We start from the raw sequence: 25,296 nt of genomic DNA on the forward strand, positions 1-25,296 counted from the left end.
TGACCAACTGCTGTTTATCGCAACAAGGCTGTCTTCATGCCACAGCTCTGTCACTATCAGTAGCAGACAGCGTAAGATGTAGGCCTAAATGTGTTCATATAGTGCTTGATAGCTCTCTTGTATCTTACACATTCCACAGTCTGCAGCCATCTTGTGTAAGATGAATTCCTGTTCTACTGTGCTAGCCTTGCATTCTTAACGTCTCAATTGCTAGATTGAGAATTATAAGACACATTCTCCACAAATATATTATACTCTGAGGTGTACTGTATGTAATGTATGTGCTACTTTGCTGTCATTTACAATAGTGGATCCCTTCCCACTTGATTGACATTTTCTGAATTTTTGAGGCAGAAATTTTTACCTACAGTTCAGAGTGAGTGTGGTCAAAAAGCCTTATACTACTGCTAGTACTACCAATAGTATTAAATAAAGCAGCAATCGGTGAAGGGAGGGCAAACTTACAGTACTTGCAAAACAAGAATAAACAAACTGACACACACGGGAGGAGGCGGCTTGGCAAGGCTTATTTTGTGGCTGGCTCCAGAACAACAATCAAGTTTAAAAACGGAGCAATGAGTAAACCAGAGTGTTCCATTTCCTCACATACCGTGGGGGTCAGGTAAGACACCAAGGATGGCTGCTTGCATTAAAAGAATAAACAGACATACAGGGGAGGAGGCGGCGGCAATCCCCTGCCCATGACGTCACTGACTCAACATCGATTCAGATCTTCACTGCATCAATGCAGAATCGTTCACTGCTGCATCGTGGTGACGATTATTTTTGACATCCCTAGTTGACACGTGATTGATACCTAGGGGGTCACAGATCATCTTAACCTATTGGTGCAGCTCAGTGGGAACTGAAACTATTCCGATTGGCGGCTTTGGCGGCACATTGGCTCCTGACTGCACGTGTAGTCTCCATAATTGGCTTGTGATTGCACGTGTAGTCAGTGAGTGCGACAGCAGTGTGTTTGCAGCGCAAGCAGTAGTCAATTGGACTCACCAAGCTCTGAGGGCGGCAACTTAAAACGCTGAGCTGAAGTCAGAAGTCAAAGGGTTGTTTTTTGCAGCTAGCTCCCAGTAGTGCATTGCTGCTCCTGCTCTTGATATATGGATAGGAAGGGGAAGCTTAAAAGTGTTTCATGATGAAATGCGAGTGTCTTTAATATTCCACCAAATATTCAGAAATTGTGTTCATCCCATCAACCTCATACATCCCATTAAAATAGCAAGTAGCTATTGGTGTTATTAAACTTTTTTAATTCTTGCACTTACATACGGTTACTTGTAAATACATTGTGTTATTATATCATTTATGTATGCGTCCGTATCTCTTAAAACAAGTTAGTTTAACCTCCTGTTTGCCAGTACAACTGAAATACTGTGTCACAAAATGATGTAGGTCTAAAAAGTGTGTCGCCAACATGAAAAGTTTGGAAAGCTCTGTTCTATAGTAATGGGCGCTGCTATGTTGTAACTTAAAGGGACAGTCTACTCCAGAATTTTTATTGTTTAAAAAGATAGATGGCACAGATCCTACAGCTGAAGCAGGCGCTTCTGGCTCTACGTAGGATTTTTTGTTAATTTGCTTTTGTGAAAAGTACCAATACTACTTTATATTTAAAGTGATAGTAAAATCCTAGGATTTACCAGTGGAACAAATAAAGGGGACTTTCAGTCATTTGTTTGAAGCGTTCTGCTGTGGGCTGCCTGAGCAGCTTAGTGCAGCGAATGCTATTTTGCTGAGCGGTGACGTATCCACCTTTTAGCCGTGCTTCCTAGGTGGCGCCAGCCCGGTTAGGCTATTTGCTAAGAGGTGGAAACGTCACCTCGCAGCAAAATAGCATTCTGCCGTGGGCTGTATGAGGATCTCAGCACGACAAACACTTCAAACAAATAAAGGAATAAAGCCTGTGCTCTTAAAGGGACACTGTACACAAATTTTTTCTTTCATGATTCAGATAGAGCATGCAATTTTAAGCAACTTTCTAATTTACTCCTATGATCAAATTTTTATTCATTCTCTTGGTATCTTTATTTTAAAGGCAAGAATTTAAGTTTAGATGCCGGCCCATTTTTGGTGAACAACCTGGGTTGTCCTTGCTGATTGGACAGCACCAATAAACAAGTGCTGTCCATGGTTCTGAACCACAAATTGGCTGGCTCCTTAGCTTAGATGCCTTCTTTTTCAAATAAAGAAAGCAAGAGAACGAAGAAAAATTGATAATAGGAGTAAATTAGAAAGTTGCTTAAAATTGCATGCTCTATCTGAATCACAAAAGAAAAAAATTGGGTTCAGTGTCCCTTTAAGTTAGGTCACTTGGCTGTCCTTTGCTTGATCGTGGAGTCTGGGCCACTGCACATTTCCCACCAGGGAGACTGGGTTACTGTGTAGTGTAATGCTACAAATCCCTGACCATATTTCTTATTCTTAAAGCGTTTCATATTATCTGGACTGTTCACCATATATAAGTGAACAGTACTGCCCTACAGCACCTGTTATAATATTGCCTATCCGTATAACACAAAGATGGCGGCAGGGGTGCAAATATTTAAGGAGACTTTGTGAGCTGTTAGAGGAACATTTTTCTGAGCTTAAAGTGAATGTAAAGTTGAATGAATAAGTGCCCATTTTTTAAAAAATACTAATAAAAACAGGGGCACTTTCATTCATTAAACCTCAGCAAGTTTAATGAATGAAAGTGCCCCTGTTTTAAATAGTATTTTAAAAACTAGGCACTCATTCATTCAACTTTGCATTCAGTTTAATTGGCTAATTGAGCATTATTTTGAAAATACCGTGATATTACAGAGTCTACAACAGGGTGCCTTAAAGGAAGATTAAACACTTTGAAATGGTAATATAAAATGATAAATCTTATATATATAAAAAAAAAAATAATCTGCAATATACTTTCATTATTTATTTTTTCCCCTTTTTCCTGTAATTCCATTCTGAAACTGTGAGCTTTTCTCACAGTCTAATGACCTATTTATAACGGTCCCTAATTGGCCACAGCAGAGAAGGTAACCTAAGTTACAACATGGCAGCTCCCATTGTTTTATAGACACTAAATATTGACAGAATAAATGTAAAGTTTTAAACAGCTAATGAAACTTTAAAAAATACATCTACATGTTGTTATTCTCAGTTTAATCTTTTCTTTGAATGCATCATTCTAGCTAACATTATTTAGTGTTTAATGTCTGCATCTCAAAGGCAGACTCCATTAGTTAGCTACAATGCTTTTGGCACATTAGAAAAGCCAGCGTTAAACTAACCGCGGTGCGTACAAGAAATTGGCCCATTGATCTAGAGTGGGGGGAAGTTATACAATCATTCGTATCTGCTTACTGCACGGTATGTGTGTTGTTTCTCAAGCTTCAGGACTCGGCAGTTCTGCAGATTTCTCTGGTTAGTTCTAATGTGTGTAATACCCAATGATAAATGGATAGACAGTGTCTTAGCCTCTCTGAAGTTCCTGAGGTTTACTGGATAGGTTTATGCTGGACACCTTCTAGTAGCCTGCGCTTATTAAGTTTATCTACCAGTATATCGGTAAGCGTTCTCTATTTGCAGCCTTCTTATTTTATGGACATAGTACTCCTTAATGAAGGTTCCTATGCTTGAGGTATGGAAACTGCTTGTTCTTGAAAGCTACTTGCTTCAAAAGTTTTAGGGAGCGATTAATAAAGCTGAGGCGGACGTGCGTGCACAACCCTGCCCGCGCACAGCCAATCACAAGCTGTCAATCTCCTCAGTCGGACTAGACAGCGGAGATTGAATTCCGCCACTTTAGAGGTGGCAAAAGATTAGGGCAGCAGCGGGCTGACCGCGGCTCGTTAAATACGACGTGCAGGTTCTCTTGTGATAACCTACAGCCGTAGTGGGTCAAAAGGCTTGCGAAGCCTTTGAAAAATTGACCCCATAGTGTTAGAAGTCTAAGGTATTTGAATTTTGAATATATGGGGACTGTATATCATTTGGTTGTACTGGATTAACCTAATACCCTCGGCTGAAAATAAATACTTCAGTTAGAGGAGGACATCAGAGAGCCACCATGGGATCTTAATTTCCTGTTCGTTTTTGTGTGAGATCTCTCTAAGTTGTTATAGTTGATCCTAATGTAAATGTATTATTGCCTGTCAGATTCTGTACATGCTGTTCCATTTTTAGAGACTAGCTTAGGCAGATCAATTGTTGATATTTTAATAATGGACATTTTATCTGTGTGTGTGTGTATGTATGTATGTGTGTGTGTGTGTGTATATATACCGTATTGTTCCGCATATAGGCCGCACCTGAATATAGGCCGCACCCTTAAATGTGCGGCCTATTTTAAAGAAATTAAATTTTAAAGCTGCAATGTTTGCAAGTGAGACCAGCACTTTCAAATGTGTAAGCAGGGTCCCAATGTAGGGTGCCAGCTCCCAAGGGGATCCTTTTCCACTTCCCCAAGACCCAAGAGTATAAAATAAAACAAAGGAAAGATGCTGAACTCCTTAGTATGGTAATTTCAAATGTGAAAAAAACTTTATTCAGGCATTAAAGCTATAATGGCTAAATAAAGGCTTTTTCACATTTGAAATTACCATACTAAGGAGTTCAGCATCTTTCCTTTGTTTTATTTTAACAGACCAGTATTAAAGCTACAAATTTTTATTTAACCTAATAGTACAGTATTTATATCAGGTATGTTAGGGGGGGGAAAAACAGTCTCTTACCAATATCACAGGCAAAACTGACTAACATGGGACATCCTGTGCTCCGCCCACTTCCTCCCTACCCACACTGCAATACCCATAAGGCACATTCCTATAATCACCCTACCGGTATAATCATCCTCCTTGTACCGGTACTTGTATCAACCACAGACTCTGCATGCCATTCCGTTCAGTACACAGCTCCTACTGTGATGACATCATCATCTACAGCCACATCTGCCGCTCCGTCCCTGCAGACTGCAACGCCTGTGAAAGAAGCATTTACCAACGTCTTCGGTTCACTCCTAGAAGACTGCTAATGTTACCAATACCTGCGACTAAGCATTAGCAGTCTTCTAGGAGTGAACCGAAGACGTTGGTAAATGCTTCTTTCACAGGCGTTGCAGTCTGCAGGGACGGAGCGGCAGATGTGGCTGTAGATGATGACATCAAAGTAGGAGCTGTGTCTGAACGGAAAGGAATGCAGAGTCCGTAGTTACTCGCTCAGGGATCACTCTAACATATAGGGCTACCATATTACTGCATACCCATACCACTGTATAAGTTACTGGTACATTCCTTACCCGGTATTTACTATAATAGGCAGGTTTAAGCAAAATTTAAAAAAAAAAAAAAAAAATACCGAATATAGGCCGCGCCCCGCATATAGGCAGCACTGCAACTTTAAAGGTCAAAATCAAGGGAAAAAAGTGAGGCCTATATGTCGAACAATACGGTATATATATATATATATATATATATATATATATATATATATATATATATATATATATATATATATATGTCATGACAGTTTACTAAGCACAATACAGACTAATGATTTAAGATCGCTTCTTTATCATTATGAACTGTATCTCAAAAGACATTTTTAAATAATAAAACAGTTTTATGTGCTTGTTGTCACAAAGTTCACAGAACATGTTTATAAATAAAAATATTACAATAACATATATTAATAATAACAACAATAACAGCTGCAGCAGCTGAGGCTGGAAAGCTACAATTTAAAGGGGGTGATTACTGGTTGCAATTGAGTTGTAGGGTGCTTATATAACTCATCAATCTGACATTTGTATTTAATACAAAGTAATATACAGGTAGCCCTCAGTTTACGCCGGGGTTAGGTTCCAGAAGAAATGGTTGTAAATCGAAACCGTTGTAAGTTGAAACCCAGTTTATAATGTAAGTCAATGGGAAGTGAGGGAGATAGGTTCCAGGCCCCTCTCAAAATTGTCATAAGTAACACCTAATACATTATTTTAAAAGCTTTGAAATGAAGACTTTAAATGCTAGATAGCATTATAAACTTAATAAAATAATCACACAACACAGAATATATAATTAAACTAAGTTAAATGAACAAAAATATTTGCTAAACAGCATTATAAACCTAATAAAATAATCACACAACACAGACTTCACTTGCATTTTTCTGCAAACAGTTCTTTCTATGCATTCCAATCTGGACTGAGATATAGACAGGAAGATCTTGTTCCTTTTAAATCTGCTTGATAGCGGTCTGGTTAAACTGATTATTTTCAGCTTGCTTGGCTTTGCTGCAACACAAGCGGACAGCTCCACCTACTGGCTATTTTAATAAATGCACTGCTTCTCAATGCTTTTCAATAGTAGTCACATGACTGGAAAAAAAGGTTGTTATTCTGAAACGGTGTAAATTGAACCGTTGTAAAACGAGGGCCACCTGTAATTTAATTCTGAAAATAATATTGGGGAAGGAGTTTCCCAGTAATCCTCTTTGAGAAAAATGGGGCATTTGCATTCTACTGACTCAACAGAAAATAAGGCTGGTCTTCATATTTTCCCAGGGCTGCTTTTTATTCCCAGTCCAGCCCTAGCTAAGGCTGTTCCTCAGAGTACAGTATGTTTTGAGTATAATTGTGAAAGATGAAAACTAGCAGTATAACAGGCAATCTAGCAATTAGAGTAATTTTTCAAAAGCAAGCTCTTATTAAGGAACAGAAGTATCTCTGCATGTTCAGCTATAAGTCTGTTTCTTCTATCAGTAAGGACGTTTGACGCTAAACTCAACAGTCTTTCACTTTTCACACTACTGCATGGGTCAGAAAGATATTTTTGGTCCATTAAATCTCAGTTTATTAACTGCCCAGTACATCAGGGGTTTGCCTGAATGAGGTACAGTGATCTCTCCCAGGTAGGCTTCCAGCTGTAAAGTTGCAGCTTTTGGAGCACTGCTCTGACGTACAAAAATACAAATAACAGCCATTTGTATTGGTAGAACAGAAGTAAACAATTTTTAGTTAAGTCTCCACTCTAGCTTAAAATGAAATGGGAACATGCAGTTTGAAAAACGCCACAAGATGGCGTATGGGTAGGAATGGGAGGTATCGGTTTAAGTATCGGTGCATTTGCACGAGTACAAGTACTCATGCAAATACTTGGTATTGATACCGATACTAGTATCGGTATCGGTGCAACCCTATTACACATACATACACACACACACACACTTTGTTAGATAAAGACATATTAATTCTCTGTTGAGAAAAGATTGTATTCTTTAATTTGATAGTGTGGGTTTCAACAAAGTAATCATTTTGTGAGCAAATTTTAGCAGCTTCTAATTTTTAGTATGTTTGTTTATATCCCTCATATCATCATTATTGAAACACAGTTTTGCTGACAGTCTTCTACCTTTTGAGTCTTTTATTGGCAAACTCAATGTGACTATGATTGTCACTTGTTCCAAAGTATCTAATGTTTGTTAGCTCATCCGAAACTAGTAGTTGGCGCATTTAGCTAGTTGTCCCCTTTTTATTCCCCATTTTATTTATACTAATAGGCAATAAAGTTTCCTGTCTAGTTCCATATGATTTTTTTTTTATAGATTTGTTTCTACTTCTTAGATGGATTCAAAAGTGGTCCTATGTCTCTCCCCCTAATATACACCTTTTGTCACCATTGACTAGATAGTCAAAAAGTGGCTACCATTTTCTATCAGGTGTTTTTTTTTTACTTTTATTCCTAAATATACTTTAGGGGTTCTTAAATGTTCATTTAAAATTTGGGGTCATAGTTAATTGTTTATCACTATTGTTATTTTCAATATTTTTGACTGATTATGTGATATAAGATTTAGTGTCACTAGGTTGCTAAATACTGGTGAAATGTGATTTTATTCTGTACATTTCTGTATTGTGACCTCAATAAAAAAAAAATTCCTTTATTACCCATTCCCCAGTTTTGCATAACCAACACAGTTATAATAATATAGTTTTTACCTCTGTGATTAGCTTTTTATCTAAGCCTCTGCAGGCTGCCTCCTTATCTAAGTTCTTTTGACAGATTTGCATTTTAGCCAATTAGTGCTGACTCATAAAAAAAACTCCATGGGAACTGAGCACAGTGTTATTTATATGGCACGCTAAGCACAAGCGAAAGGTTAAATATTGCTTTCTGGGTCGGAATCTGCTGCCTCTAGGCCACCAGCTGCAGAGGAACCAGACTTTAGATTTAGGATTCATCATTTACGCTTTCTTTTGAAGGAAGGTTTAGCTACGTTAGAGGTTCCAGAGCCCAAATTGCCTGTGGAACCTTTGATTCCTAAATTAGATAAGGTCTATGAGGACAGGGTTGTACCACAAACGTTCCCGTAAAGATGGCGAACATTATTAAGAATGAATGGGAAAGAATTGGTTCTTCATTTTCCCCTTCTTCTTTTAAAAAAAATTGTTCCCGGTCCAGGACTCTTAATTGGAGTTGTGGGGTTCTATCCCTAAGGTAGATGGGGCTATCTCCACGCTTGCTCAATGCACTACTATCCCTTCTGAGGATAGATCGTCATTTTAAAGAACCCATGGATAAGAAAATAGAAACTCTGTTAAGAAAGAGGTTTCAACATACAAGATATTTGTTTCAACTGGCAGCGGCTGTTGCTGCGGTTGCTGGAGCGGCTGCCTACTGGTGTTATCGAGGTGGAGGGTCTCCTCAACGTGATCCAAGAAAGAATTAAGGCCTTAAGGGTGGCTAATTCTTTTATTTGTGATGCAAATATGCAAATTATTTGCCTGAATGCCAAGGCTTCAGGTTTTTCTGTTCAAGCCCATAGGGCGCTCTGGCTGAAGTCTTGGTCTGCGGACCTGACTTCGAAGTCAAGACTTCTTTCCATCCCATTTAAGGGAAAGATTCTATTTTGTCCAGGCCTGAACTCCATTATCTCCAAGGTTACTGGAGGCAAAGGTGCCTTTTTACCGCAGGATAAGAAGAACAAACCTAAGGGTCCAGGTCCTAATTCTCGTTTGGATAAATCCCAACGTCAGCAGCCCTCCGCAAAGCATTAACAATCCAAGGGGACTTGGAAGCCGGCTCAGTGCTGGAATAAATACAAGCAGAACAAGAAGCCTGCCGAGTCAATGTTGTTGTGAAGGGGTGGCCCCCGATCCGGTTCTGGATCTTGAAGGGGCAAGCTGTCACACTTTTCAGACGCTTGGTTTGGGCATGTGCAAGACCCGTGGGTCCTGGAGGTCATCGCTCAGCGATACAGGATAGGTTTCAAGTCTCATCCACCCAGGGGCAGATTCCTCTTGTCAAACCTGTCTTCAAGGACAGAAAAGAGAGAGGCCTTTCTAGGGTGCGTAAGGGATCTCTCCTCCATAGGAGTCGTTGTTCCGGTACCTCTTGCAGAAAGAGGTCTGGGATTTTACTCAAACCTTTTTGTGATCTCAAAGGTGGAGGGAACTTTCTGCCTGATTCTGGACCTAAAGTGCTTAAACAAATTCCTATCTGTCCCCTTGTTCAAGATGGAGACAATAAGATCCATCCTTCCCTTAGTTCAGGAAGGACAGTTAATGACCACGATAGATCTGAAGGACGCTTACCTTTTACGTTCCAATACACAAGGAACACCTTCATGTTCCTAAGATTTGCGTTCCTGGACCAGCACTTCCAATTTTTTGCACTTCTGTTTGGTCTAGCTACTGCCCTAAGAGTCTTTACAAAGCTTCTGGGGGCTCTACTTGCAGTGGCCAGAACCAAAGGCATAGCAGTAGCGCCATACTTGGACGATATTCTGTTTCAAGCACCATCTTGTCGTCTAACAGAGGACCATTCGAAAGTCATTCTATCTTTTCTTCAATCTCATGGGTGGAAGATAAACTTTAGAAAAGAGTTCTCTTATTCCCACTACCAGGGTGGATTTCCTGGGTACTATAATAGACTCCATATCCATGAAGATATTTCTTACAGACCAGAGACGTTGCAAGCTAACTTCTGCTTGTCTTGCCCTCCAGACCTCCTTAAGGTTCTCTGTGGCTCGGTGTATGGAGGTGATTGGTCTCATGGTGACCAGCATGGACATCATTCCTTTTGCCAGTTTCCATCTCAGTCCACTACAGCTGTGCATGCTGAGACAGTGGAACGGCGTTCATTCGGATCTGTCACAACAGATTTCTCTGGACAACCGTTTTAGAGAATCGCTCTCCTGGTGCTTCTGTCCAGATCACTTGTCCCAAGGGACATCCTTTTTGAGACCATCCTGGGAGATTTTGACTACGGACGCAAGCCTCTCCGGATGGGGAGCTGTTCCTGTGGACTCAAGAGGAATCCCTTCTCCCGATCAACATTTTGGAACTGTGAGCGATCTTCAATGCTCTGAAGGCTTGGCCTCTTCTGGGTTCGTCCCAGTTTATCAGATTCCAATCAGACATTACCTCGGTCGCTTACATCAACCATCGGGGGGGGGGGGGGGGGGGGGGACGAGGAGCTCCCTAGCGATGAGGGAAGTATTTCAGATTCTGACTGCTCGCTGTCAGCGATCTACATTCCGGGTGTGGACAACTGGGAAGCGGATTTCCTCAGCAGACAATCCTTTCATCCGGGGGAATGGTCTTTGCAGAGATTTGCAACAGATGAGGGACACCGGAGATGGATCTCATAGCGTCCCGGCTCAATTCCAAGCTACCCAGATATGGGTCACGGTCCAGGGATCCTCAGGCGGAGCTAATAGATGCATTAGCAGTGCCTTGGATGTTCACTCTAATTTCCATTTTTCCACCGTTACCACTTCTCCCTCGGCTACTGATTGCTCCATCATGGCCGCTAAGGATGTGGTTCGTGGATCTGGTGGGGATGTCATCATCTCCTCCATGGAAGTTACCTTGTCGCAGGGATCTGCTGGAACAGGGTCCTTTTTGTTCACCAAAATCTAGATTCTCTGAGACTGACTACGTGGAGATTGAACGCTTAGACTTAGCCAAGAGTATTGATACTCTCATTCAGGCTCGTAAACCTGATACTCGTTGCATCTACCACAAGGTGTAGAGAGCTTACTTATTCCGGTGTGAAGAGTGTGGTTTCACCTGGCATAGGGTCAAGGCTGGCAGGATTCTTTCCTTTCTCCAGGAGGGTCTGGAGAAGGGCCTTTCTGCCAGTTCCATGAGGGGACAGATTTCGGCCCTTTCTGTTTTGCTGCATAAGAGACTTGCAGAGCTCCCTGACGTGCAATCCTTTGTTAAGGCTCTGATCAGGATCAGACCTGTGTTTTTAGATCTACCGCTCCACCTTGAAGTTTAAAACTTAAGTTTATGCAACGGGCTCTGTGTGAGCCTATGTTTCGGTTAATGTTTTCGGCATTAAATTGTTCTCCTGGAAGGTTCTTCTTCTATTGGCTATTGCGTCGGCACGCTGAGTTTAAGAAATGGCGGCCTTGCAATGTGAGCCTCCTTATCTGGTGTTCTACGTACCCGCTTTGGGTTTTATTCCTAAGGTGGTGTCTGATCATGACATCAACCAGGAGATTGTGGTTCCTTACTTGTGTCCTAATCCTCCTTCTTCGAAGGAATGTTTACTTAATAATCTGGATGTGGTTGGAGCTTTGAAGTTTTATCTTCAAGCTACTAAGGATTTTAGGCAAACTTCTTCCTTGTTTGTTTACTCTGGGAAGCGTAAGGGTCTGAAGGCCTCTTCGACTTCGTTGTCTTTTTGGTTGAGGAGTGTTATACACTTAGCTTACGAGTCAGCAGGACTTAGACCTCCTCACAGGATTACGGCCCATTCCACTAGACTTCCTCTTGGGCCTTTAAGAACTAGGCCTCTATGGATCAGATTTGTAAGGCAGCTACCTGGTCCTCCTTACATACTTTTTCAAAGTTCTACAAATTTTGACGTTTTTGCTTCATCTAAAGCAGCTTTTGGGAGAGAGGTTTTACAGGCTGTGGTGTTCTCAGATTAGGGTCCGACTTTTCTTTACCCCTTCCATTATCATTCAGTGTCCTCTAAAGCTTGGGTATAGTTTTCCCAACAGTAAGGAATGATGCCATGGACTCTCCTCATATTAGAAGGAAAACATAAATTATACTTACCTGATAATTTCATTTCCTTCTGTATGAGGAGAGTCCACGGCCCCCGCCCGTATACTCCAATGGACGGACCAACCTCTCTCTTTTTTTTTTTTTCTTTTTTTTTTTTTTTGTCTTCCGGCACCATTTATACCCTGATATTTCTCCTACTGTTCCTTGTTCCCTTGGCAGAATGACTATTTAAACCTTTGGCTGTTGTGTCTTTTGCCTCCTCCTGGTGGCCAGGTTCAGTATTTCCCAACAGTAAGGAATGATGCCGTGGACTCTCCTCATACAGAAAGAAATGATCAGGTAAGCATAATTTATGGGGGGGTTTTAATATAGATATAAAATTCAAATTCCCCACACTCCGCCGCCCATTTCATAAGTCAATTTATCTGTGAGCTAACGGTTTGAATTGGATGGGGTGAGCGCTGATTGGACAACTTTTTAAGTGGGCAGTGGAGAGCGAGTCATTTTAATTTCATATCTATATTTAAAAAAAAATAAGTTATAGCTCAACTTCATTACAACTGATGAATTATCCTCCATCTAAAATATCATTAGCATTCGGATTTTAAAAAAGGGAGAGTTTACCATCACTTTACGTTTGTATTATAAAATGTTTTATGCATAGAATAAAAGTGCAGACTCCAGACAAAGCTAACTCTGCAGTGTTCTATGTAACCATTGTGTGAGCAATCTAGTAGCTTATTTATAGCTGTCCCTAATTGGTCTCAGGAGAGGCGATAAGACAAGACCTAGTTTACATTATTAACACCCATAAAAAGACTATATATGGTAATGTATGTTTTTCTCTGTCACATCCAGAACCCTGCATACCAAGATAGACCACTCAAGCTAAAACTTGTCTTTCTAAAATTCTTTGATGGATGTAGCCGTACTGACTGCGCTTGTTAGATAATCTTGCCAGACCAGAAAGCTTTAGATCATCAGGCCCTAAAACGTTACACTACTATAAAAGGTGAGAAAGTGCATGTCATTTTTTTTTTATATCGTTTATTTATAACCAGCAGTGAGTACAAGTTCCATAATAATAAAGAGAAAAAAAAGAAAAATATTTTGATATCGTACATATTACTTCAAGACCAAGAACAAAAAAACAACATAGCAGGCATACATAAGGTATATATGCATAGTTAGTTGATCTGAGGCACAAATATTTACCATTTTGCTTACTACTCATTGTTGGAGTTTTTTTTATTTTTTTTTTATATAAAAAGAGAAAGAAAGAAAATAAAAAGAGGAAGAGGAGAAAAAAAGAGGAAGAAGAAGAGAAAAAAAAAAAAAAAAGAGGGGGGGGGGGGATGTCCCAAATCTCTCTACCTCCCACCGAATTACCAGATGCCGAGCAGAACTATCTCTGAGTTCTTAAATGGAAAGATCAAATAGTCAATTTCTCCCTCAGGGAAAATCTTAATAAATGGTGCCCATTTATCAAAAAAATTCCGTATGTCAGATTCCTTATCTATGTTTGTGTTTCTTTGTTCCAATACACATTGTTTCTTTAAATTATTCCTAATTTCAGGGATAGTTGGTAGTGATCTCGATTTCCATTTCTTGCAGATCAAGTATCTGGTGGCTAAAATAGAGAGATTTACTAATTTCTCGTCAGGCTGATGCCTGTCCTCAGGTTTTAAACATAGTATAATCTGGTACAATGAAAAAGCTAATATTTCAATTTTTAATTTGTTTTTAAGCCAGTATTCTAGCTTACTCCAAAAATTTCTTATCTTAGGGCATTTCCAAAACATGTGAATCAAATCTGCAGCTGGATAGGAGCATTTGGGGCATTTATTAAATTCCTGATTTCGAACTCTGAGGCCTCTTTCTGGGGTGAAGTATGCCCTGTGCAAAAGTTTTAAATGTGTATCGCGCCAAGTGGTAGAGAGGGTGGTCCCTGCTACTTTGTTCACTGATAATTGAAGGGTTTTCATCTCAATATTATTGTGTGGGATTGAGGCGTTCCAAGCCAAGGCCAGACTCTCCATGATGGGAGTGCCTTTATTGGTGCTCAGAATATAATAGCCAGGGGCGATGGACATGGAGCCGATTTTGATTATTGTTAGCCAGTTTTCCAGTTTGCCAAGAGTCCAGTTCCAGCCAACCTTTTTGGTAAGATCAAGAACATAGTGCCTTATCTGCAGATAGGCATAGAGATCTTTATTTGGCAGATTGAATTCGGTCTTCAGCTCTTCAAAGGACTTAACACACTTTCTATCCTGATCCAATACATATATAGCCCTATCCAGACCATTATTATGCCACCTATTAAAAACCATCGAGTCTAACCCTGGTTGGAAGTTAGGGTTTCCAATCAAGGGAAGATATTTTGAGGCTGTGCTGTTTATAGAGAGAGATTTAGTTAACTTATACCATGCTTTAAGAGGGGTCATTATGGTTTTAAGTTCTTTAATGCCTATTGGCAGATCTTTTGGCTCAGAATGTACCAAAGCTCTTGGTAAGAACGGGTCACATATACTTAATTCGAGTTCGTTATTTAGAACGTAATTCTTGGAGAAGATCCAATCCGCTACTGTGCGGGCTAGGAAACATAGATTATAGAATCTCAAGTTTGGTAATGCTATGCCTCCGAGCTCCCTTGGCGCAGCCAATTTAAAGAAAGATATTTTAGGTCTTTTCCCTTGCCAAATGAATTGTCTGATTGAAGAGTTCATTGACCGAACATCTTTTTCTAGTAACATTACTGGGACATTCTGGAGAACATAAAGCAGCTTAGGGAGGAGGACCATCTTAAATAATGCTGACCGACCCGATATTGACAGTGGTAAATTCTGCCAAACTTTAAGTCTTTCTTTTATATAAACAAGCATCGGAGTTATATTTAGTTTATATAAATCTCCAATGTTAGTTGGAATATTAATCCCTAAATATTTAAAGGACTCTGTTACCACCCTAAAAGGGAGATCTGAGTTACTCCTAGCACTTTTCCTGAGCCAAAACAATTCAGATTTTGAAGGATTTACTTTATACCCCGAGAAGGTGCCGAAATGATCGGTAATTCGCAAAAGTTTTGATATATTTGAATCAGTATTAGACAGATATACAAGTAGGTCGTCTGCATACAATCCGATTTTCATTTCATGTTTTCGGACTTTTATGCCATCCAAGGATTTCCTTATCATAATTGCAAGAGGTTCTATAGCTATATCAAAAAGGAGTGGGGAGAGAGGACAGCCCTGACGCGTGCCCCTGTTCAATGCAATTGAAGGGGAGATATCGTTATTGATTATGAGGCTTGTGTAAGATTGATTATATATATTCTCTATAAATTTGGGGAGATTGCCCTTAATCCCAAACTTTATTAGAGAAGTTGTTATATGTTTATGAGATACTGAGTCAAAAGCTTTTTCTGCGTCAATTGACAGAATGGCCAGATCCGGAAGGTCCTCTCCCTCTGCGCAGATATCCTCTGAATATAATCCGTGGTAACGAGTAATTCCCTAATTTTTGCTGTGGAGTTGCGGTTATTGAGAAAGCCAGCTTGGTCCGGATGGATTATTTTTGAAAGGATAGTCTGAAGCCTGGTTGCTAAGATTGAGGTCAGGATTTTGTAGTCCGAATTTAATAAAGCAATTGGTCTATAAGACTCTTTGCAGGTAGGGTCTTTCCCCTCTTTTAAGATCAAGGTGGTAAATGAGGAAGAAAAAGAGGGTGTGACCTGTTTATCATTGATAAAGATATCATTATAGAGATTACCGAGGTATGGGGCTATTTCTACTGAGAGGACTTTGTAAAACTCATTAGGTAATCCATCCGGGCCAGCAGCTTTATTAAGAGAGAGTTTAGTGATCACTTTTTCAATCTCTTCCCTTGTAATAGGGGAGTTGAGGCTGTCAATTGCTTCAGGGGATGCTATAGGGTAAGTAATTTTATTCCAGAATTCAGTAGCTTTTTCTGAATCATAGCCTTTGCTAGTATATAGTTCCTGGAAATATTGGAAAAATAAGTCTGAAATTTCTTCAGATTTTAATAGCTGTTTCCCCATGTGCTGAATTTTATCTATAATAGGTTTTTTATTTTCATTCTTAATTAATTTGGCAAGCATTTTACCAGATTTGTTACCAAATCGATACATTTTTGCTTGCAATCTAAGTTCATTATGGGCTTCTTGGGTTATAAAAAAAGTGTCTCTTGCGGCTTTGGCACGTACATATCTAGCCCAGTTTAGAGGGGTTCTTTCCAGTAAAAAGAGATTGTAAGAATTAATCAGAGTTACTCACTTCCTTCTCTCTTACCTTCCTTCTCTTATTTTGCATAGCAATATATGCAGTAATTTCCCCTCTAAGAACTGCTTTAGCAGTTTCCCAGAAGATATCTGAGCGCCCTATGTAATTGCTGTTAAAATGGACGTATTCCTTAAACTTGTTCCTGAGCCATTCTTTGAATTTTAAGTCGGTGACAAGATAATAAGGAAAGAAGAATCGTAATGTCTTGGGCTTCGGTTGACCAAAATAAAGCTCAAGAGGGATAGGCCCGTGGTCAGACAGAAATATCGGCATTATCTTTGCTTTTATCTTTGTGATGCTTAGCCGTTCATCGGTTAAGAATAGGTCAATCCTAGATAATGTTTTATGGGCCTTGGAGAGACAGGTAAAATCCTGAGTATCAGGATTCTGAGTTCTCCAAATGTCGCGTATTGCAAGGTTCTGTTTAATTTTATTAAACATTTTAGAGTCAAGACTATCTTTTTTCTGTTTTAAGAGCTTAGTGTTTCTTCTAAGTCTGTCTATAGGGCATTGTGGAGCCATATTAAAGTCTCCTCCTAAGATTAGGTGACCTTCACTAATTAAAAGGAGTTTGGCCTATAAGAGATCCCAGAATTCTGGGTCAGTTGTATTCGGGCCATAGACATTGCAAAGTGTATATAACGCTTGGTCTGCTTTCATTTTGACCAGGACATACCTCCCACCAGGGTCGGCCTCAGAGTATAAGATCTCCACTTGAGCTCTTTTACCTATAAGTATAGCGACCCCCCGCTTTTTTCCAACGCTTGAAGCCACAAAGGCTTCCCTTACCCATGAGGTCTTCAGTTTTAATGATTCCTCTAAGTTTAAATGGGTTTCCTGTATGAACCCAATATCAGCCTGAGCTTTCTGCAGATATGTTAAGATTGCCTTCCTTTTAATGGGAGATGAGATTCCTCCTACATTCCAGGATATTAATTTGAGTTTATCTAATTTTTGCATCGTTTATCTCTGGGAGGTAGAGAGGGATGGAAGAGGGACAGGGAGAGGAGGGCGAACGGTGAGGGAGGTGGGAAGGAGAAAAAAAAAAAGGAGAGACCTCAGTCTCCTGGCTACTTTTGCCATAAGTTATATCCTCTGACTATTTAACTAAAAAGCGTTAGGTCATGTAATTACGTGTCCAATGTCTTAAAGAAATTTTCCGCTATTTGAGCCTCTACAAAGATATGTGTTGTCTCCTTTACTACCACTCTAAGTTTAGAGGGATAGATTAAGGCAGCTCTATACCCATGTTGGATAAACTTAGAGCAAATCGGAGCCAGCTCTCTTCTTTTAGAGGCTGTGTCAGACGAGAAATCTTGAAAGATCAAGATCTTGTTGTCCTCTATAAGAATTGGCTGGTTTTTACGGAAATGTTGCAATAGTGTGTTCTTATCTTGATAATTGAGTAATCTTGCGATAACAGGTCTAGGTCTGTTTCCGTTCCTACTGTCTAAACGAGGGGCACCTATTCTATGAGCTCTCTCGACTATAATTGGGTGATATGTGGGTGGAATCTTTAAGGCTTTAGTGAGTGTATCTGAGATAAAAAGATTAAGGTTTTCAAATTGTTTGGCCTCTGGAAGGCCTATTATTCTTATGTTATTTCGTCTAGAGCGATTTTCCATATCTTCCAGCCTATCAAATATTTTTTGCAAGTTCTTAGTAGAGGACTCAAATTTGGCACTATGTGATGTTGCTATGTCTTCTAGGTCAGAGACCCTCTGCTCTACTTCCTGCATCATATTCAAGAACTGTCTAACCTCTTGGGCTAGAGAGGTAATGTCTTGCTTGATTTCTGATTTAAGTGCCTCAAATTTAGGTTCAAGAGCATCTGAGATACTGGTTACTAAGGACTGTATATTGGTGAGTTCCGGTGTTATTAAGGTATTAATAGGATTAGTTTGGGTCTCAGTAACGAGATCCTGTGTGTTCTTGAGTTTCCTATCCCTGTGCCTGGCTGCCATAATTGGAGAAGGAGTCTTAGAAGGATTGGAAAGAAATTTATCCATGTGCCGTGTGATTAGTTATAGTAGTGAAAAGGGAAACGTTTAATAAAACGTTTCCAGAGTAAAGAAGTGAACTCAGTTTGGTGCTAGGTGCTTAAGTGTGGCAAAATGTGCGAGAGATAGGGGAAAAAAAAAAAGGGGGATAGGGGAGGGGAATTATGCGAGGATGTGATAGATAGCTAGTTAGCTAAAAGGTGAGAGAGTGTCGGTGTGGAAAAAGTGTAAAAAAAAACCTGTGTAAAGTGTCACAAGGACCCAGAAAGAACAGTTATTCTGATTTAGGCAGGGATAGGGTTATAGCCGAAGGTATAAAGTATGAGTGTTCAAATAGTCTTGCAGGATTTTTCCTTATGCCCTTTCTCCCCTCACTCCTAGGGACAAGCTAAAGGAAAATCAATAGTGTATGTTCTAATCTCGCTATAGACAGTGAGTCAACAAGCTTGGATTTAATAAAGGGCCAAGAGGAAGAACAGAGAGGAGGAAGGGGACAGGGGGCAAGGATTGTACAATTTATGGCAAGCAATCTAATATAAACAGTATACAGTAGTTAATTCTTATCAGTTGTTGATTTAACAATTGAGCTTTATAGGTAACAAGATCTCAGCCAATATGACTAAGCAGGGAACCCTAGACAGTTTAGTTTAACGAATATCCCTTAACACAGAGAAAACTCAAACTAAATAGCAATATCTAAAACCAGTTTTCTACTACATATTAATTGCAACATTTCTATTAATAGGTGAAAACTGATATAAAGATCACTTATATAGTGACAGATAGCAAATTTCTTTTATGAAAAAAGGGAAGGAAAATCAGAAAAACAAAAAAAATTCAAGGCCCGTTAGCCTCTATTCCCATATTAACTGTTCGCTACTACCTTCCCCAGCCTCTGTGGTGTAGATATTGATAGGAGGGAGAGTGCTTTATGCAGTACTTATAAGGTTGTTAATTCTATCTTAGGAGCAGTTCTTTAAATGCTCTCTCACCCTCTCCTCTCCCCCCTCCTCCTTCAGCATCCAGCCAATTCTCTAATGGGTGATAACTGCAAGATTTCTATTAATAAACATAGTCAGGATTGAAGAGTTAGTTAAGTAAACTCAAGTTTGCTTAGTTCTACAGTTAAGCTTAAAGGAGAGCACTGTAATTTTATTATACGTTGCTAGGGGGGGGGTAAGGTTCTAAACAAAGGCTCAGGATATAGGTATCGATAAAGAGAGCCTAGATGCACCACTTCCCCAAAGCTAGTTTATGGGCTTAATTTACCCCAATTGTCCCCAACTTAATTTACCTGAGCTAGGGTAATATGTACATATATTTAAAAAAAAAAAAAAAGTTCAGCAGCCTGGTTTACTGAGCCTAGTTTATCTTTAGGCAGTTTTTAAGAAATTAGGTTGAGTTCAAATGCAGGCTATAGGAGAAAGTCACTGTTCTAGCAAATTGACAGGTAGAATTGTCTTTTGGCTTTATCCTGCCTTATCTAGGCAAGCCCAGGTACAGAGTGTCCGTTCAGGCTCTTTGTTTCCCCCTTCTCTTCTCCCCGTGACAACTCCTTCCCCCTGGTCTGTACAGATATAGTTCTATCGGAAGGAAGGCAAGAAGGGGGCCAGAGAAGCTGTTTTTCAGTAGAGAGCTACCGCTACATTACCCACTGCTAGGGTCCAGATGCCTCCAGAGAGAGGTCTCCTCTTCAGCACGACTCCCCTCACGCAGCACCGGTGGGAGGGGAGTGCGCCCAGCAACAGCCGCCAAGGACAGCAAACGCTGGGATGACAAGCGGCAGGGAAAGAGGCAGGCCAGTTCCTGAGAAAGCAATCCAAGCACAGGTAGCGGTCCGTGTCCCCCACGCAGCACCGGTGGGAGGGATCAACAGTCCGAGAGCAGCAGCGGGTCAAAGCGCCTCCCCGTAGCCAGCGGCAGGAATCCAGGTGAATCAGCTGCAGGTAATATCGTTGGGAAACCTCAGCTTTTGATCAGTGTAGCTGGACTTGCAGGCGGGGGCAGATAGTTGGTAAGCTTGATTTATTGATGCCAAAGTGGAGCAGGCAGGTCGTCCTATCAGGTTTGGCAAGGGAGCCGGTTTTAGCCCCAGCGGGGGCTTTGGAGGAAAAGACTCCTATGTGTAATCAGAGTCCGTCTTTCACTCTTATTGCAGTGAGAATTGCACTGCTAGGACAGAAGGTAAATCCTATGGCTGAAGCAGCACAAAGTTCTTGTGCGGTGGTATGGCAGAGTATCAGATCCAGCAGCGATAAACTTGCTGAGCAGGCCACCCAGGGTCTGAGGGTTTAGGCGCGAAGAGTTCGCCAACAGCTTGCAGTGGAGGTAATGCTGCACAGGTGTCTCACCTTACCAAACACCTGAGCTGCTCCTCCGGATCTAGAGCATGCGATCTCTAGAAGTGCATGTCATTTTAAACAACTTTTCTAATTTACTTTTGTTATGAAATTTGCTATGTTCTTTTGATAACTTTTTTTTATTTTTTTAAGAGCATTCATAGATTCAGGGGCAGCAATGCACTGCTGGGATCTAGCGGAACACATCAGGTGAGCTAGTAACCAGGGGCATATATGTGCAGCCACCAATCACCAGCTACCTTCCAGCAGTGCATTGCTGCCCTTGATCATGCCTATGTAACTATTCAAAAAAGGATTTTAAGAAAACAAAAAAAGGAAAATTGTTAATAGAAGTAAATTGGTCTTTTGGTCAAAACCTCATGCTCTTTCTGGATCATGAAAGTTTTTAATTTTGACTTTGCTATTTCCTTTAACCACTTAACGACACACGTCGTACAGGGTACGTCATACACAAACTGGTCATTAAAGACCAACGACGTACCCTGTATGTCGTTAGGGGTTAAAAGCGTCTGGAAGCGATTCTGCTTTCAAGGTATTGCTCTGATGCCTCGATATTGAGGCATCACTGCAATACCTTTTTAACAAACTCTGTGGCCCTCTCTGCATCAGTCAGCGATGGTGCGATCGTTGGTGGGTGGGAGCTGTTGCAGGAAGGCGGGTGGACGGCCATCGCTGCTGTAGATTGCGTCAGAGGGGGCGGGATCACGTGCGGTTGGAAGACAATGGCGGGGACAATGGTGGGGGAGGGAAGAGTTGTTTGAGAGGGGTCAGGGAGGGATCAGGTGGGAGGCTGATCTCTATACTAAAGCTAAAATTAACCCTACAAGCTACCTAATTAACCCCTTCACTGCTGGACATAATACAAGTGTGGCGCACAGCAGCATTTAGTGGCCTTCCAATTACCAAAAAGCAATGCCAAAGCAATATAGGTCTGTTTCTGAACAAAGGGGATCCCAGAGAAGCATTTACAGCCATTTGTGCCATAATTGCACAAGCTGTTTGTAAATAATTTCTGTGAGAAACCTAAATTTTGTGAAAAAAATATTTATTTGATCGCATTTGGCGGTGAAATGGTGGCATGAAATATAGCAAAATAGGTCAATACTTTGGGTTGTCTACTAAAAAATATATACATGTCAAGGGTTATTCAGGGATTCCTGACAGATATCAGTGTTCCAATGTAACCATCGCTAATTTTGAAGAAAAAAAATGGTTTGGAAATAGCAAAGTGCTACTTGTATTTATTGCCCTATAACTTGCAAAGAACATGTAAACATTGGGTATTTCTAAACTCAGGATAAAATTTTAGAAACTATTTAGCATGGGTGTTTTTTGGTGGTTGTAGATGTGTAACAGATTTTGGGGGTCAAAGTTAGAAAAAGTTTTTTTGTTTTTCTTTTCATCATCTTATAAAAAAAAAAATTATAGTAATTAATAATGGTATCTATAGAAACGACATTTAATGGCGAGGAAAAACGGTATATAATGTGTGGGCACAGTAAATGAGTAAGAGGAAAATTTACAGCTAAACACAAACACCGCAGAAATGTAAAAATAGCCCTGGTCCTTAAAGAGACATGAAACCCAAAAATGTTTCTTTCATGACTCAGAGAATACAATTTTAAACAACTTTCCAATTAACTTCTATTATTTAATTTGCTTCCTTCTCTTGTTATCCTTTGCTGAAAGCTTTATCTAGGAAAGCTCAGGAGCAGCAGAGAACCTAGGTTCTAGCCGTTGATTGGTAGCTGCATATATACAGTATATTGATTGTGATTGGCTCACCCATGAGTTCAGTTAGAAACCATTAGTGCATTGCTGCTACTTCAACAAATGATACCAAGAGAATGATACAAATTAGATAATAGAAGTAAATTTGTTGTTTAAAATTGTATTCTCTATCTGAATCATGAAAGAAAAAAATTGGGTTTCATGTCCCTTTAAGTAGGGTTGCACCGATACCGATACTAGTATCGGTGCCGATACCAAGTATTTGTATGAGTACTTGTACTCGTGCAAATGCACCGATACTTAAACCGATACCTCCAATTCCTACCCATATGCCATCTTGTGGCGTTTTTCAAACTGTATGTTCCCATTTCATTTTAAGCTGGAGTGGAGACTTAACTAAAAATTGTTTACTTCTGTTCTGCCAATACAAATTGCTGTTATTTGTATTTTACGTCAGAGCAGTGCTTTAAAAGCTGCTACTTTACAGCTGGAAGCCTCTCATCTTGCACAATTATGCTCAAAACATACTGTACTCTGAGGAACACCCGTAGCCAGGGCTGGACCGGGAATAAAAAGCAGCCCTATTTTCTGATGAGTAAGTAGAATACAAATGCCCCATTTTTCTCAAAGGGGATTACTGAGATACTCCTTCCTCAATATTATTTTCAGAATTAAATTATACGACTTTGTACTAAGTACAAGTGTCAGACTTATCAGTTATATAGGCACCCTACAACCCAATTGCATCCAGTAATCACCCCTTTAAATTGAAGTTTTCCAGTCCCAACTGCTGCAGCTGTTATTTATTGTTGTTATTATTAATATATGTTATTGTAATAATTTTATTTATAAACATGTTCTGTAAACTTTGTGACAACAAGCACATAAAACTGTTTTATTATTTCAAAATGTCTTTTGAGATACAGTTCATAATTATAAAGAAGCGATCTTAAATTATTAGTCTGTATTGTGCATGGTAAACTGTCATGACATTAAAAAAGTATCGGTAATTGGTATCGGTGAGTATTTGAAAAAAAGTATCGGTACTTGTACTCGGTCTTAAAAAAATGGTATCTGTGCAACCCTACCTTTTTAAGGGTAAGAAAAATGGTCTTGTCCTTAAGGGGTTAATCTAATATTGTTGATAAGTATGTGTTTAATATTCAAAGCAACGATTACCTTGAGAAATATACAAATTATGCCTGACATTTAGTTATTTTTTTTAAATGTCCATTTGATTTTATATTACTGAGCAGAAGTATTAGTATTTTTCAAAGAAAACAAATCTGCATTGGGACATATTTTATCTTGTCACGGTTTCTACAGGATACCATGCATTACACCAGCACATGCTTGGTAATGTAGTTAGTGTGCATGTGATCTCTGTACTTATGGTCACTTGCGCAGTCAAGTGATCAGGAATACAAGGACAGAATAGCATGTGGTATTAAAAGGAAATTAATGTTAGTAACTCATTTTCCGGATTCAACTTTCTAATATACTTCTTTTATCAAATTCACTTTGTGCTATTGGTATCCTTTGATGAAGATCATATTTCGATATAGGAGGCTTGAGAACTATATGACAGTCTGCAATAATATACACTGCTGCCATCTAGTGTTTAAAGGTGTATAACATTCTTAAAAACAGCTGCAGACACTGCTGCCAGTTAATGCTTAAGACACGTGTATGTCCCTGTGCCTATCTAGATATACTCTTCAACAAAGGATTTCAACAGAACAAAATACAGTTGACAATGGGAGTAAATTGGAAATGTGTTTAAAATTAAATTGTTTTTCTATGAATCGTGAATGTTTGTCTCTTAAAAATGTGACTCCTCCATATCTTGGCTGACATTGTATGCTGTACTTATTACTAAGAGTCAAACACCACTGTCACTGGCGCATACAAAAAAAAAATATATATATTGTATGCGCTATTTCACACACTCACCGGCCACTTTATTAGGTACACCTTGCTAGTACCGGGTTGGACCCCCTTTGCCTTAAGAACTGCCTTAATTCTTCGTGGCATAGATTCAACAAGGTTTTGTAAACATTCCTCAGACATTTTGGTCCATATTGACATGATAGCATCACGCAGTTGCTGCAGATTTGTCAGCTGCCCATCTATGATGTCAATCTCCGGTTCCACCACATCCCAAAGGTGCTCTATTGGATTGAGATCTGGTGACTGTGGAGGCCATTGGAGCACAGTGAACTCATTGTCAAGTTCAAGAAACCAGTTTGAGATGATTTGAGCTTTGTGATATGGTGCATTATCCTGCTGGAAGTAGCCATCAGAAGATGGGTACACTGTAGTCCTAAAGGGATGGACACGGTCAGCAACAACACTTGGGTAGGCTGTGGAATTTAAATGATGCTCAATTGGTACTAAGGGGCCCAAAGTGTGCAAAGAAAATATCCCCAAAATAATTACATCACCAGCCTGAACTGTTGATACAAGGCAGGATGGATCCATGCTTTCATGTTTACGCAAAATTCTGACCCTACCATCTGAATGTTGCAGCTGAAATCGAGACTCATCAGACCAGGCAACATTTTTCCAATCTTCTATTGTCCAATTTTGATGGGCCTGTGCGAATTGTAGCCTCGGTTTCCTGTTATTAGCTGACAGGAGTGGCACCCGGTGTGGTCTTCTGCTGCTGTAACCCATCTGCTTCAAGGTTCAACGTGTTGTGCATAGAGATACCTCTGCATACCTTGGTTGTAACAAGTGGTTATTTGAGTTACTGTTGCCTTTCTATCATCTCAAACCAGTCTGCCCATTCTCCTCTGACATCAATAAGGCATTTTTGTCCACACAACTGCCGCTCACTGGATATTTTTTTCTTTTTCGGACCTTTCTCTGTAAATCCCAGTAGATCA

The 25,296-nt window shown here is 39.9% G+C and overlaps 1 protein-coding gene across 2 annotated transcripts in view; it reads left to right on the top strand.

Moving 5' to 3' along the window:
- GUK1 (guanylate kinase 1) overlaps positions 1-25,296 on the top strand; it is a 170,964-nt gene that overhangs the window by 9,856 nt on the left and 135,812 nt on the right. Inside the window, exon 2 of one of the 2 annotated variants that reach the window (XM_053713738.1) lies at positions 12,878-13,031. The exons of the other annotated variant lie outside the window; for it this stretch is intronic. The gene's annotated coding sequence lies outside the window, so the exon portion shown is untranslated. The remainder of the gene's footprint in view (positions 1-12,877; positions 13,032-25,296) is intronic. 2 annotated transcript variants of the gene reach the window in all.

This window comes from Bombina bombina, chromosome 5, assembly GCF_027579735.1.
Source record: "Bombina bombina isolate aBomBom1 chromosome 5, aBomBom1.pri, whole genome shotgun sequence".
Classification (NCBI taxonomy): Eukaryota; Metazoa; Chordata; class Amphibia; order Anura; family Bombinatoridae; genus Bombina; species Bombina bombina.